Source organism: Salmo salar, chromosome ssa01 (assembly GCF_905237065.1).
Source record: "Salmo salar chromosome ssa01, Ssal_v3.1, whole genome shotgun sequence".
NCBI lineage: Eukaryota > Metazoa > Chordata > Actinopteri > Salmoniformes > Salmonidae > Salmo > Salmo salar.
This window is the reverse complement of record NC_059442.1, coordinates 165,589,998-165,605,305: the sequence shown is the minus strand read 5'-3', so window position 1 is coordinate 165,605,305 and position 15,308 is coordinate 165,589,998. Positions and strand designations below refer to the sequence as shown.

The 15,308-nt window shown below is 44.9% G+C and overlaps 1 protein-coding gene across 1 annotated transcript in view; it reads left to right on the top strand.

The window, feature by feature from the left end:
* Positions 1-1,418: 1,418 nt before the first annotated feature.
* Positions 1,419-15,308, top strand: part of cdc42se2 (CDC42 small effector 2) — a 78,265-nt gene continuing 64,375 nt past the window's right edge. The window contains exon 1 of the mRNA XM_014145375.2: positions 1,419-1,982. The gene's annotated coding sequence lies outside the window, so the exon portion shown is untranslated. The remainder of the gene's footprint in view (positions 1,983-15,308) is intronic.

The following is a 15,308-nucleotide window of genomic DNA, read 5'->3' as shown; positions in this document are numbered from 1 at the left end:
AATCCGATCCTAGTTCTGATTCTTTTGGGGTCGGAATGAGGGTTTTGGATCAGTGGAGTTACCTGGGAGATCCGTTTTGAAGTCTGAAAATCGTGGATAAGTTGGTTGAGGTGGTGTCGGTGAGAGTAATGAGAAGTGGTCTTATTTTGGCTTTCTGTGCATCTGTGGGACACAAGGAGTGTGCTCTGCGCCTCAAGAAGATGTCGGATTGGAATGTGTTGTGTGTGGATCTTCAAAGCAGGGTGCCTATCCAGGGGGTTATGTTATGCGCTACAAGCAAATGCAAGGGAAACACATTAAGAATTGGATCAAGTGGTTGGTGCACACCGACTGACCCGCATGGAGTGAGGAAACCCACTCTATCCATTCTGTTGGTTTTTGAAGAAGAGTTTCTCCCTTCTCACGTAGTATTTGGGTTTTGTGAAATACCCTGCAAGAGCCTTCATGCCTAAACCCATGCAGTGTGATAAATGTCAATTATTTGGTCATGTGTCAAGTTTAAGTAGACGGGAGGAGTATTGTATGCCAGCTGAGCCCAAATGTTACAATTGTAGTGGCGAACATGCGCTCAAATGAATGAAGTTCTCAGTTAGGTTGAAGGAGACAAGAATAAGGGCTGTCCAGAATGCCTGCTTTCCGGAGGCGGGGTGAGAAGACTGGAAGAAAGGAGTGATGTTGAAGAAATAATGGTAGTACAAGGAGACACCAGTGAATATTCTTTGTCAACAGAGGGATCTTGACATGTTGCATGTTAAAGAAGGTGGACTTTGTAGCGTTTATTGCACTGGTTCTCAACTGTACAGCGCAAACAGAGAAATCTGAGAAAATAGGCATCCTTGTGAGTTTAAGGTTTAATGGCAGACTACAACCTACTGGTGTGTTTTGGGGGGGATTTTACAGCAGAGTTATTACAAGGAATCCTGTCGATGAATACTCTATCCTCACAGGTTCCTGAGCCTGTGTAGGGATGTGATTTGAACTGTGACCTAAGGAGTGGGATTTATTTTTTTATTCCCGCAATGCAATATTTTTATTTCACTACCCAGTACAGTAGGTGGCGGCAACACACCAGTAGGTTGTAGTCTGCCATTAAACCTCGAAGAAGAAGAAAACACAGAGAACGTAATCAGAGTTTCTAAACCCAGAGGCACAACATCGCGGGATTTCTGGGAACGCTTGCAAAATAGACCAAACAGACCAGGATGGCGTTTGGGGTTTGAGAAGTCAATGAGAGAAGTGCAAAAATATTCCTTCGTTTTTTATTTTCTCGAAATCTAAAGACACAACCTAGATTCAAGCCAATGTCGTAAGCAGATGAATATATTATTACTCCAACCTCGTAACAGAGACAAACTGAGACGTTTTAATTTTTGTCAAAAACAACTTTATATCCAAGGAGTGCCTTTGATTTGACGACCTGCACATGCGCAGCTCGTCGAGAGACGACCATTAAACCCGATGAAGTGTTTCTACGCATGAACTTAGCTTAGCCAATTTCACTAATGAAAACGCCTACTAGTGTGATCGGGGACTGGATAAGCAGTTTTCATAGTGTCTTTGATGAAATGCATGTGGAACTACAGTGCCTGTGTATCTGTCAGGAGTGGAACTACTGTTGACTACTACATTTGTAGCACGAGGGGGCGCTGTTTGGGCGTCCAATATTTTTCCTAGAGATTTCCAGTGGGAGTGTTCTTATGTCAACCCCTCTCCCGCCTGACACCAACGGATTTCTCCCTATTCCATTCAGATAGTGTGTAGCTAGTAGTAGTAAGAAGAGGGTTACGTTCATGGTTTCTAACTTTAAAATCTTCAACAACAAAAAACATCGCCCGTGAAAACGGCAGGCATCGGTACCGGTTTTAATTCTGCGGAGAAATCACTGCACGCTCGCCGAGGTTCCTTTGCACAGGTGAAACAACCATTTTCCGCATTGGTGGAGGATTGCATTGGGATATCATCAGCTGAACGGGTCGATATTGGTAAGATTGCGTTTCGTTTTACCTTGATGAAAGTGTATCCAACGTTGGTTCTAGGATATATGCCTGAAGAATATAGCGTTGTTCATGTTTTGGGAGTGGAAGGGGGGAAAAGCATATTGAATGACCCAGTGTTATATGAAATAATGTATTCCTCGTCTGAATTCGTGCTGTCAAGGAAATGACTCACTGAATGCTGGAAGCGTCCAAAAAGTACACCAGTACTAGAACAAGCTATTCAGTTGCTGGCAACACCTGCAATTTGGCGTCCCTACTAGTAAGCTACTTATTCCGGTGTATCTGTAGACCAGCTAGCTAGCTCTCCAATGTGTACACCATGGTATCTAGCTAACATATTATAACAGGCTAATGTGATGCTCCATTAGCCATTACAGGTTAGGTACTGTTTGGTGTGGCACAGATCATTTTAATTTGGGCATACTACTGTTCTCGATTCGGACAAACATGTATAATCTAAAAATGTATATGTCCAGTTGCAGGTGGCTCATTTGAATTGATAAAATACTCCTTTTGTTAAAATAATTATTTTAAGCCATAAAGTAATCCAACAATGTGTACGCCACCATGTTGTCCGTTTCAAATCTTCTCATTGATCGTGACCGGTGTGTCATGACATGCAGCACTTTGGGTTGGACCCACCTGTCTCGATCAATGAGAGAAGATTTAAAACAGACAACATGGTGGCGTACACATTGTTGGATTACTTCATAGAGCAAAACATCTTTATTTTAATAACGGTGCATTTTCTACATTCAACTGGACACAGACATTTTAGAAGATAACGTGTTTGGCCGAATCGAGAACGAAGATAGTCCAAGTTAAGGCTGGTTGAAAAATCACTGTTCTGCGCCAAAAAAAGTAGAAATGCTTTTCCTGTAATGGGCTAATGGAGCGTCACATTATCCCAATACATTCTGCTAGCTATTTGGACAGGTGGCTTTTTAATATGAACACCAATTTACGTACATGGTACATGTGGTTAAATACATTTTTAAATTGTGCTATAGCATAGGGACAACAGTATGATCAAATCTAGCTATTGTTTTATCTCAACGATAGTAGGTGGGTGTCAGGGAATTTTCTGCTTGCAACTAATGGATGACGCAATCCGTCTTCCATATCAACAAACCGTGGAAATGCAGAATGCTGGAGTGGATTCAGTGATTCCACCTGTTCCACGGATGAGGATGATGGCCAGTCTTGTAAACCTGCGTTATGGGACAATAGTTTGTGATCTATGCAAAAATATTTCACAAGCAAAACAATGCATTTTTATTTGACACAAAAGGTTGTGGTTGGTGATAGAAATACAATGAGTTATTTCACCTCCTATAGTCATCACAATGGAACCATTCTGTAGAAACTGTAGCCTATAATCTCTCCGCCTTACATTCAATTATGCTGGTAGGGTAGGGCATAATTGGGTCCTACTTTAGCTACTCTCCCTACAACAGGCTAGTGTATGCCAACATAAGGGAGTCAAAGGGAAGGCAAACTGCCAAATTGTGCTTGACTGGTACTGTGAGAACTTGCCTACATTAAACACCACTGAGGTATTAGGTGGAAATTAGTGGTGGAAGGAATTTAAAACTGGCACACTCAAGAATTTAGAACATGGGATTTAGATCAGGGTTTTTTATGGATCAAAGGGGCTTAGGCGGTGGGTGTGGTAATAGATGCGGTTGGCCTATCATGCACCTGAATTTTAGCGCTCCCCCATCTTGGCGGTGTAGAGAAATGTTTTGTGTTTTTAAGCCAATTTCCTGCAGTTCTACATATTCTGCCATGGCGCTCAGAGAATTTAGCAGTTTTAATGCCAATTTTATGCATCTTTTTATGGCGAATGCTGTTCTTTTGCTCAAACAATCAATACAGCTAAATTAGTATTATTTTTTATTCTCCCTGTCTAACTTTTATTTTGGTGATTTGTTCATTGGCAATTTCTATTATAAAAAAAATATAGTCCTAATGGGTCCATTTTATAATTTCTGCATATACAGTACCAGTCAAAAGTTTGGACACAACTACTCAGTCAAGGGTGTTTCTTAATTTGTACTATTTTCTACATTGTAGAACAATAGTGAAGACATTAAAACTATGAAATAACACATGGAATCATGTAGTAACCAAAAAAGTGTTAAACAAAGCAAAATATATTTTATATTTGAGATTCTTCAAAATAGCCACCCTTTGCCTTGATGACAGCTTTACATATGCTTGTCATTCTCTCAACCAGCTTCACCTGGAATACTTTTCCAACAGTCTTGAAGGAGTTCCCAAATATACTGAGCACTTGTTGGCTGCTTTTCCTTCACTCTGCGGTCCAACTCTTGGGGCAGCAGGTAGTCTTGTGGTTAGAGCATTGGGCCAGTAACCGAGATGTTGCTACATCGAATCCTCGAGCTGACAAGGTAAAAATCTGTCATTCTGCCCCTGAACAAGACAGTTAACCCACTGTTCCTAGGCTGTCGTTGTAAATAAGAATTTCTTCTTAACTGACTTGCCTAGTTAAATAAAGGTTAAATAAAAAAAAATCCCAAACCATCTCAATTGGGTTGAGATTGGGTGATTGTGGAGGCCAAGTCATCTGATGCAGCACTCCATCACTCTCCTTCTTGGTCAAATAGCCTTTACACAGCCTGGAGGTGTGTTGGGTCATTGTCCTGTTGAAAACAAATGCTAGTCCCACTAAGCGCAAACCAGATGGGATGGCGTAACCAGCATACTGCAGCGATCGTGTGCCTTGAATTCTAAATAAATCACAGTGTCACCAGCAAAGCACCATCCCACCTCCTCCATGCTTCACGGTGTGAACCACACATGCGGAGATCATTCGTTCACCTACTCTGTATCTCACAAAGACATGGCGGTTGGAACCAAAAATCTCAAATTTGGACTCATCAGACCAAAGGACAAATTTCTTCCGGTCTAATGACCATTGCTCGTGTTTCTTGGCCCAAGCAAGTCTCTTCTTCTTATTGCTGTCCTTTAGTAGTGGTTTCTTTGCAGCAATTCGACCATGAAGGCCTGAGTCTCCTCTGAACAGTTGATTTTTAAATGTGTCTGTTACTTGAACTCTGAAGCATTTATTTGGGCAGCAATCTGAGGTACAGTTAACTCTAATGAACTCTGCATCAGAAGTAACTCTGGGACTTCCTTTCCTGTGACAGTCCTCATGAGAGCCAGTTTCATCATAGCACTTGATGGTTTTTGCGACTACACTTGAAGAAACTTTCAAAGTTCTTTACATTTTCTGCATTGACTGACTCTCATGTCTTAAAGTAATGATGGACTGTCGTTTCTCTTTGCTTATTTGAGCTGTTCTTGCCATAATATGGACTTGGTCTTTTACCAAATAGGGCTATCTTCTGTATACCCACCCCTACCTTGTCACAACACAACTGATTGGCTCAAACGCATTAAGAAGGATAGAAATTCCACAAATTAACTCCATATTTGACTGGTACTGTATGTATATGTGTGTGTGTGTGTGTGTGTATATATATATAACACACACAGTTGAAGTCCGAAGTTTACATACACCTTAGCCAAATACATTTAAACTCAGTTTTTCACAATTTCTGACATTTTAATCCTAGTAAAAATGTCCTGTCTTAGGTCAGTTAGGATCACCATTTTATTTTAAGAATGTGAAATGTCAGAATAATAGTTGAGTGACTTATTTCAGCTTTTATTTCTTTCATCACATTCCCAGTGGGTCAGAAGTTTACATACTCAATTAGTATTTGTTAGCATTGCCTTTAAATCATTTAACTTGGGTCAAATGTTTCAGGTAGCCTTCCACAAGATTCCCACAATGAGTTGGGTGAATTTTGGCCCATTCCTCCTGACAGAGCTGGTGAAACTGAGTCAGGTTTGTAGGCCTCTTTGCTCGCACACACACCTTTTTTTAATTGTATTTTTATTTTTTACCTCTTCAGTGGCCACAATCTCAGTGGTGAGATCACTGTATGTCCTCCGGTGTAGGGCAGGGTCTAGGTGAGACAGGGACTTGGACAGACAGGGACTCGGACCTTGGATCCAGTACAGTACATCTATGAAGGTAGTCCTGTACATTAGGGGGTATCTGGGGTTCAGGTCCTCTCTAATGGCAGCCTTCACATCTCTAGTGATGGCGCTGTCTTCCTCACTTGGGGCCATGGATTGTAGAATCCTGGTTTTCAGAGGTAGGATCATGGACACAGATGGTGCAGTTTCAGTGCTCAGTAGGGTTGTAACCGTTTTGAGGGGTGTGAGCACCTGGAGGACCTCCTCTGCCACTTTCACGTCATCATCAGACAAGGTGACGATGTCTTTGTTTTTCCAGGGTCTTGCCTGTCAGTGCAGAGTATACAGCTACCTGCTGCTCAAGATAGTGCTCCTACATGTCATAAGTGGAGTTCCATCTTGTTGTGACAGGGTGTATGAGCTTGTGGGTCAGTAGCTGTAACATTTCCTGCTTGGTGTTAAGCACATGAGCGGCTGTTGTGCTTCGGTGGACAAAGAAAACCACCTTCCTGATCCTCCCAAGGAGGCGGTCCATCTGGTTCACTGAGATTCCCCTTTTGGGATGCTAAATTGATCACGTGCAAAGCAAACTATCTGTGGCCCCAGTCCGGCCACTATCATTGCATTTACTTGGTTCTTGGCATTATCTGTGGTGGTTGGGATATTGCTATTGTGCCTCTCTAGCTTCCACTCTGCTACTGCTCCTAACTGTACCTGTGGCAGATTTGTGCCTGTGTGACTGAGGGGGCGTGTCTGTAGCGCCGGACTTCGCATCTCCCACTCCTCTGTGGTGTAGTGAACAGTCATGTAGCTTTCTGTTACCCTGGAGGTCCACTCCTCTGTGGTGTAGTGAACAGTCATGTAGCTTTCTGTTACCCTGGAGGTCCACTCCTCTGTGGTGTAGTGAACAGTCAGTCATGTAGCTTTCTGTTACCCTGGAGGTCCACTCCTCTGTGGTGTAGTGAACAGTCAGTCATGTAGCTTTCTGTTACCCTGGAGGTCCACTCCTCTGTGGTGTAGTGAACAGTCACGTAGCTTTCTGTTACCCTGGAGGTCCACTCCTCTGTGGTGTAGTGAACAGTCAGTCATGTAGCTTTCTGTTACCCTGGAGGTCCACTCCTCTGTGGTGTAGTGAACAGTCAGTCATGTAGCTTTCTGTTACCCTGGAGGTCCACTCCTCTGTGGTGTAGTGAACAGTCAGTCATGTAGCTTTCTGTTACCCTGGAGGTCCACTCCTCTGTGGTGTAGTGAACAGTCATGTAGCTTTCTGTTACCCTGGAGGTCCACTCCTCTGTGGTGTAGTGAACAGTCAGTCATGTAGCTTTCTGTTACCCTGGAGGTCCACTCCTCTGTGGTGTAGTGAACAGTCAGTCATGTAGCTTTCTGTTACCCTGGAGGTCCACTCCTCTGTGGTGTAGTGAACAGTCACGTAGCTTTCTGTTACCCTGGAGGTCCACTCCTCTGTGGTGTAGTGAACAGTCATGTAGCTTTCTGTTACCCTGGAGGTCCACTCCTCTGTGGTGTAGTGAACAGTCAGTCATGTAGCTTTCTGTTACCCTGGAGGTCCACTCCTCTGTGGTGTAGTGAACAGTCAGTCATGTAGCTTTCTGTTACCCTGGAGGTCCACTCCTCTGTGGTGTAGTGAACAGTCAGTCATGTAGCTTTCCGTTACCCTGGAGGTCCACTCCTCTGTGGTGTAGTGAACAGTCATGTAGCTTTCTGTTACCCTGGAGGTCCACTCCTCTGTGGTGTAGTGAACAGTCACGTAGCTTTCTGTTACCCTGGAGGTCCACTCCTCTGTGGTGTAGTGAACAGTCAGTTATGTAGCTTTCTGTTACCCTGGAGGTCCACTCCTCTGTGGTGTAGTGAACAGTCAGTCATGTAGCTTTCTGTTACCCTGGAGGTCCACTCCTCTGTGGTGTAGTGAACAGTCAGTCATGTAGCTTTCTGTTACCCTGGAGGTCCACTCCTCTGTTGTGTAGTGAACAGTCAGTCATGTAGCTTTCTGTTACCCTGGAGGTCCACTCCTCTGTGGTGTAGTGAACAGTCAGTCATGTAGCTTTCTGTTACCCTGGAGGTCCACTCCTCTGTGGTGTAGTGAACAGTCACGTAGCTTTCTGTTACCCTGGAGGTCCACTCCTCTGTGGTGTAGTGAACAGTCAGTCATGTAGCTTTCTGTTACCCTGGAGGTCCACTCCTCTGTGGTGTAGTGAACAGTCAGTCATGTAGCTTTCTGTTACCCTGGAGGTCCACTCCTCTGTGGTGTAGTGAACAGTCACGTAGCTTTCTGTTACCCTGGAGGTCCACTCCTCTGTGGTGTAGTGAACAGTCATCTGTAGCTTTCTGTTACCCTGGAGGTCCACTCCTCTGTGGTGTAGTGAACAGTCAGTCGTAGCTTTCTGTTACCCTGGAGGTCCACTCCTCTGTGGTGTAGTGAACAGTCATCATGTAGCTTTCTGTTACCCTGGAGGTCCACTCCTCTGTGGTGTAGTGAACAGTCAGTCATGTAGCTTTCTGTTACCCTGGAGGTCCACTCCTCTGTGGTGTAGTGAACAGTCAGTCATGTAGCTTTCTGTTACCCTGGAGGTCCACTCCTCTGTGGTGTAGTGAACAGTCACGTAGCTTTCTGTTACCCTGGAGGTCCACTCCTCTGTGGTGTAGTGAACAGTCACGTAGCTTTCTGTTACCCTGGAGGTCCACTCCTCTGTGGTGTAGTGAACAGTCACGTAGCTTTCCGTTACCCTGGAGGTCCAGCCGTCTGTGGTGAGGGCAACAGAGGATGCCTTGGATAATTCGTAGACAATTTTGATATTTTCCTGTTCGTAAAGATTTGGATCTATCTTCATACTGAAGTGGATGCGCCAGGGGATTTCGTAGCGTGGCTCATGCATTTTCACCATATGTTTAAACCTTTTGTTTTCCACAACATAATATGGCCTCACGTCTGCAGTGATAAACATCCGAATAGATTTGGTGATGGCTTTAGCCTGGTCTGATTCTGCAGCAAAGGGCTTAAATGTCGCGGTGAGAAGTTGTCTCTTGGCTGAGATGGCTCCCGTCACTGACACACCAGGGTGAGGATGATTTAAATGTGTGGCCATGCTCCATGTATTTCCATGATCATACGGCTTTCTTGTGGCACAACGCCTACACACCATAGTGGTGTTGTCCACCACCCTTCTTCTGTCATCATATTTGACAGGGAAGCCAAAATGCTCCCATACATGAGACTTAAATGAAGCGGGAGGTTTTTCCACTTCTTCAGCTCTTCCGCTCTTTAAAGTCTTTGCTTTTTGCAACGCGAGCATCCAGGATTGATCTGTTGGGATTCAACATGCCCCGTTCACGTGAACAGTACTCATAACTGCTTTAAAAAAAAATCAAATCAACCTTCAGAGTAAAACACAGCACTCATCGGTCTTGTCGTTATCTTTTCACTGCAACTCTGCATCGGGATTTAGGGAATTATTACTTTAAAAAGGAACAGGGTCAGTAAAACTGCATTTCACACTATGATGGTTAAAGTTTGCAATTGATCCGTGGTTCACATGCGTGTCGAACCGCGGGGGGGGTGATCCGTACCGATCAACTACGTTCTGTTACACCACGACCCCATATCATATTTATTCTGCAATGCAGTGTTGTAGAACCTTGTTTCTCAGCTCTCTCTCAATCAGCTGTGGTCCACAACACACACACACACACACACACACACACACACACACAAACCCCTCGCCCGCCCCTCCTGTTTCAAGCATTGTGTTTATCGAAGACCCTCAGCCCTGTTTTCTTTGGTGTTCTTCTAAGCCAGACACTGGCACTACTAAAGATAATCAGAGGAATCTGGCTAAAGTGATTTATTGGTTGGTTGTGTACGTAGCAGATCCCTCAGGGGTCGTTGATCCCAATGGGTGAGGGTACATAAGCTTACCCTCACTCCTGGTACACGTAGGGCCCTACCCTCACTCCTGGTACACGTAGGGCCCTACCCTCACTCCTGGTACACGTAGGGCCCTACCCTCACTCCTGGTACACGTAGGGCCCTACCCTCACTCCTGGTACACGTAGGGCCCTACCCTCACTCCTGGTACACGTAGGGCCCTACCCTCACTCCTGGTACACGTAGGGCCCTACCCTCACTCCTGGTACACGTAGGGCCCTACCCTCACTCCTGGTACACGTAGGGCCCTACCCTCACTCCTGGTACACGTAGGGCCCTACCCTCACTCCTGGTACACGTAGGGCCCTACCCTCACTGGATGCCCCTATGTCGGACAGGATCAGATGACCGGGGCAATAATCAGACCAGGGTTGGCCTGGCTGCCCTGCTTACCCCCTGACCTGTTGAATGTTTTACATAGCCTGTACCCATTTTGATTCTTAAAGAATATAACTTGTAAATACCTCAGGTTCAGCCATGCGTCCTCCGAAACACAACCCTGCAAAGCCACACTGCTCTCTTAACCCAGAAGCCAGCCGCACTAATGTGTTGGAGGAAACAACATGGTCCAGCTGGCGACCAAAGTCAGCTTGCAGGCGCCCGGCCCGCCACAAGTTGCTAGAGGGACAAGGAAATCACGGCTGGCCAAACCCTCCCCTAAACCGGATGACGCTGGGCCAATTGTGTGCCGCCTCATGGGTCTCCCGGTCACAGCCGGCTGTATGACAGCCTGGGATCGAACCCGGATCTGTAGTGACGCTTAAAGCACTGTGATGCAGTGCCTTAGACTGCTGTGCCACTCGGGAGGCCAAACAAAGTAAATGTAAACAAACACTGTCTATAGCCTGAAAACATGGTTAAAACTATATTTTTGATAGCATGGATGGTCATTCCTTGCATCCATAGCTGATTTTGAGTGGTTGCATTTCTCCAGGCCCATCCCTCAGCTTAAAAAAAAAAAAACGGAGGTGGGGTGACCACTTTGTTATTGTTTCAATTAAGGATTCTAGTTTTTAAGGAGTAGGCTAATATATTCATGAAGGTAGCCTTGCAGTCAGAGGCGAGCCAGCAACTGGAGGGTTGCCAGTTCAAGTCCCGGGAAAAATATATCAGTGAGCTGGCAACCGGAGGGCTACTACCAGTATCAAATTCTAGATGCCATTGCCTGCCATTTTGTCCTTGAGCAGGGAACTTAACTCCCCACAACAACGGCTCCCCGGGCACCCAATGTGGCAGCCCTCTGCCCCTCTCCAAAAACCTGTCTATGTGTGTCTTTTTGGAGGGATTGGGTTAAAAGCGGAAGTTACATTTCGGTTGGACCTTGACCAACAAAGTGATCATAATCTATTAAATGTTATTTTGTGCAAAATGGCCCAAACGGACTGTTGGCTTTGTAAAAACAATTTACCACCAATGGACCATTATCATTTCTTCTCATGATGACGCCTGCTCTTGCTGGAGTTTCATTACACTTTTTTTTGTCAGAATAAAGGTTGGTGTGGTTATTGAAAAACATTCCCTTGTAGTTTCTTTCCTCTCAGAGTACTTTTGAGAAAAGCGGTGTAAACCTACATTTGTCATGTCAATGGTGGGAACTCTTTACTAGACCACATCCACTGCATTGGCTGAAGACTTGTTACATAGTGCTTCTGGAAAAAAGAAACAACATGGAAAATGTTTGACTATGCCTAAAATGCGACCCAGTTTTACTAACACTGTTGCCTTTCCCCAGATGCTTTACTTGCTGAGTCTTGAAACGTTAGTGGTTTGAGACTGACTGAGGCTGTGACCTCAAATCTAGACAAAACACTCTTCTGTCATGCTCATGATCCATGCACTTAACCCAACAGAAAACCACAGGGGTTTGGAGAAACCCAGAACGCCCGCTATAACGGAAAATGATGTCCTGGAAGGGACGTCGTGGATCAACCCCCAAGACATTTTCTTTTTGGATTTACAATGACGGTCTACTCCGGCCAAACCTGGACGATTCTGGGCCAATTGCGCTCCGCCCTATGGGACTCCCAATCACGGTCGGATGTGATACAGCCTGGATTCGAACCAGGGACTGCCTCTTGCATTGAGATGCAGTGCCTTAGACCGCTGCGCCACTCGGGAGCCCAATGGAAATGGAGGCATTACCTCTCAAGTAAAGGCATGCGAAATGATAGTCTCTTTTTCGTTCATCCCTGAACCGCTTTAGGGCCCCATCTGACAATCCCCCTACATCGCTTACAGCTGGCGTCTGACTGCGGAATGATAAAACACCCTCTGTAGTCGTCCCTGCTTTGCACATTCAGACCTGTCCTATATTTGCTATCTGTAATATCAAGGGAACAAGCCGTACTTGACAAACTGAGAGCGGGTGATTTAACAGCCAAGAGAAGAAGTTGCAAACCTATACCATGACATAACCACATCAACGATGAACAAACTCTCTAATCGAGTGAAGACTCCATTCTTCCAGTAACACTGCAGGGCATATCCTAACAATGAAGCTGTATATAACCCAATGCCGGCTGAAGTAGGTGTCCTTGTGCAGTTGCCACACATTGTGTAGGGCAGTAGGCCTAAGTTTCACGTTTTAATGCATGATTTTAATGCACATTTTAATGCATGATGGCTGGTTATGCCTATGAACAAGCTCGTCTGAACATATTTTGTGACATCTGGATTCACTGGGGCTCATGCAGCCAACAGTACAACGTCTGCATGCGGAGGGGTGAGCTTCCTTGCGTAACGCCAGTTTTACATCATATCTGTGTAAAACCTGAAAGATTAAAAGCTCATGAATTAATTGTTTCCTTAGCCAACTCCTGAGCGCTGCTGTCAGTTTACCTTATTCTGATTGCAATCTAGAAGGTCATTTTGGGTTATGAATCAGTGTAACTCATGTGCGGGCCTGACTTGTAATTGCACCAGTGCAGTAATAATTGGGCACATTCAGAAAGAGAGTGAGCAAATGAATGAAGTTTTTTTTTCTCCACTTATAAATAAGTACCATGGCCCTCAGTTCAGTATCCATAGCAACTACTCTGCTTAGTGACAAGACATGTCTAGTCACATGGGCCGTCTGTGTGGAGGGCCGTCTAAACATGGTGGTATCTCTGTGTGGCGTAGGAAAACTTTTCTACTCTATGCGCTCCAGCTTTTCTACCTGTGAACAGTTACCGTTGTGATATTTAGCCCCTGAAGTTTGGCTGAATTGGTGCCAGGCATTTCCATGTAAAAGGACCCATGAGCACCAACGTGAAGTTTATAGGAGCATGTCAAATGAAAGGTAAGAGTCTATATTTTTTTTTAGAAAATGAAGGTATTGATCCATTTTTTTATCTTTAAAAATTAGGCGTAAGTTAAAGGATTTGATTTCTGCATAAACGGATGGAAAAGGGGGTCTTAGAAAACATCCACCAGAAAGTCTTAAAAGGCATCAGAAATACATCAACGCAATAATGTTGACTTAAAGACCCCTGCTAACTAATATCAACACTTATATTTATACAGAACAAAAATATAAATGCAACATATAAAGTGTTGGTCCCATGTTTCATGAGCTCAAATAAAAGATCCCATAAATGTTCCATGTGCACCAATTTGTTTACATCCCTGTTAGTGAGCGTTTCTCCTTTTCAAGATAATCCATCCAGGTGACAGGTGTGGATTATCAAGAAGCTGATTAAACGGCATGATCATTATACAGGTGCACCTTGTGCTGGGGAGAAAAAGGCCACTCTAAAATGTGCAGTTGTGTCACACAAGACAATGCCACAGATGTCTCATGTTTTGAGGGAGCATGCAATTGGCATGCTGACTGCAGGAATGTCCACCAGAGCTGGTGACAAATAATTGAATGATAATTTATCTACCATAAGCTGCCTCCAGCGTTGTTTTAGAGAATTTGGCAGTACGTCCAACTGGCCTCACAACCGCAGACCACGTGTCACAACGCCAGCCTAGGACATCCACATCCGGCTCCTTCACCTGCGGGATTGTCTGAGACCAGCCACCGGACAGCTGATGAAACTGGGTTTGCACAACCAAAGAATTTCATGATAATGCATGGCACCATGCTGCAAGGATCTGTACACAATTCCTGGAAGCTGAAAATGTCCCACTTCCCTGCATACTCATAAAGCTATGTTACCCATTAGCATGTTTGAGATGCTCGGATCAACGTGTACAACAGTGTCTTCCAGTTCCCACCAATATCCATCAACTTCGCAATTGAAGAGGAGTGGTGTTTTTTTTGTTTGTTTTTGTTTAAAAATGTATGCTAAAGTGAGTTGAAGCGTAATTCAGTTTACCGTGGGCTTGCCCTGCCCTAAATTTGGGTGGCAGTTATCAGTGCTTTTGATCACACGTGGCGTCCAAAACGCATCCCTTCAGAGGCTCTGTTATCTGCTCAGTGGTCAAGCCCAGTCTCCTTCCACACACCAGCATGGCTCGGAGGACCTGATCCCTAGGACCATGCCTCAGGACTACCTGGCTTGATGACTCCTTGCTGTCCCCAGTTTACCTGGCCGTGCTCCTGCTCCAGTTCCAACTCTTCTGCCTGCAGCTATGGAACCCTGACCTGTTCACCGGATGTGCTACCTGTCCCAAACCTGCTGGAACCCTGACCTGTTCACCGGACGTGCTACCTGTCCCAGACCTGTTTTCAACTCTCTAGAGACAGCAGGAGCGGTAGAGATACTCTCAAAGATCGGCTATGAAAAAGCCAGCTGACACTTACTCTTGTGTTACTGACTTGTTGCACCCTCGACAACTACTATGATTATTATTATTATTATTTGACAATGCTGGTCATTTATGAACATTTGAACATCTAGGCCATGTGCTGTTATAATCTCCACCCGGCACAGCCAGAAGAGGACTGGCCACCCCTCATAGCCTGGTTCCTCTCTAGGTTTCTTCCTAGGTTTTGGCCTTTTCTAGGGAGTTTTTCCTAGGGAGTTTTTCCTAGCCACCGTGCTTCTACACCTGCATTGCTTGCCGTTTGGGGTTTTAGGCTGGGTTTCTGTACAGCACTTTGAGATATCAGCTGATGTAAGAAGGGCTTTATAAATACATTTGATTTAAACTGTAATCAACAGAGGCACTGGTGTGTTACATCATCACCAGGGCTATCTGTTTCTGATACTACTTATCACCTCCCCGGTGGTTGGAACTGGGCTGCCTGGGCAGTTTTTATATTATACTGGACATGCACACTGGACACAGGAAGTAGTCTACTACAGGTCTATAGGATCTATGCCTGGCTGGGATCTGGCAGTGATCATGAATGCAACCTTGAGCAAAACCGTGCTAACGCTAATTCTGAGCTAACGCAGTAGACATCAGAATAGCTAGCACTGGGGAAT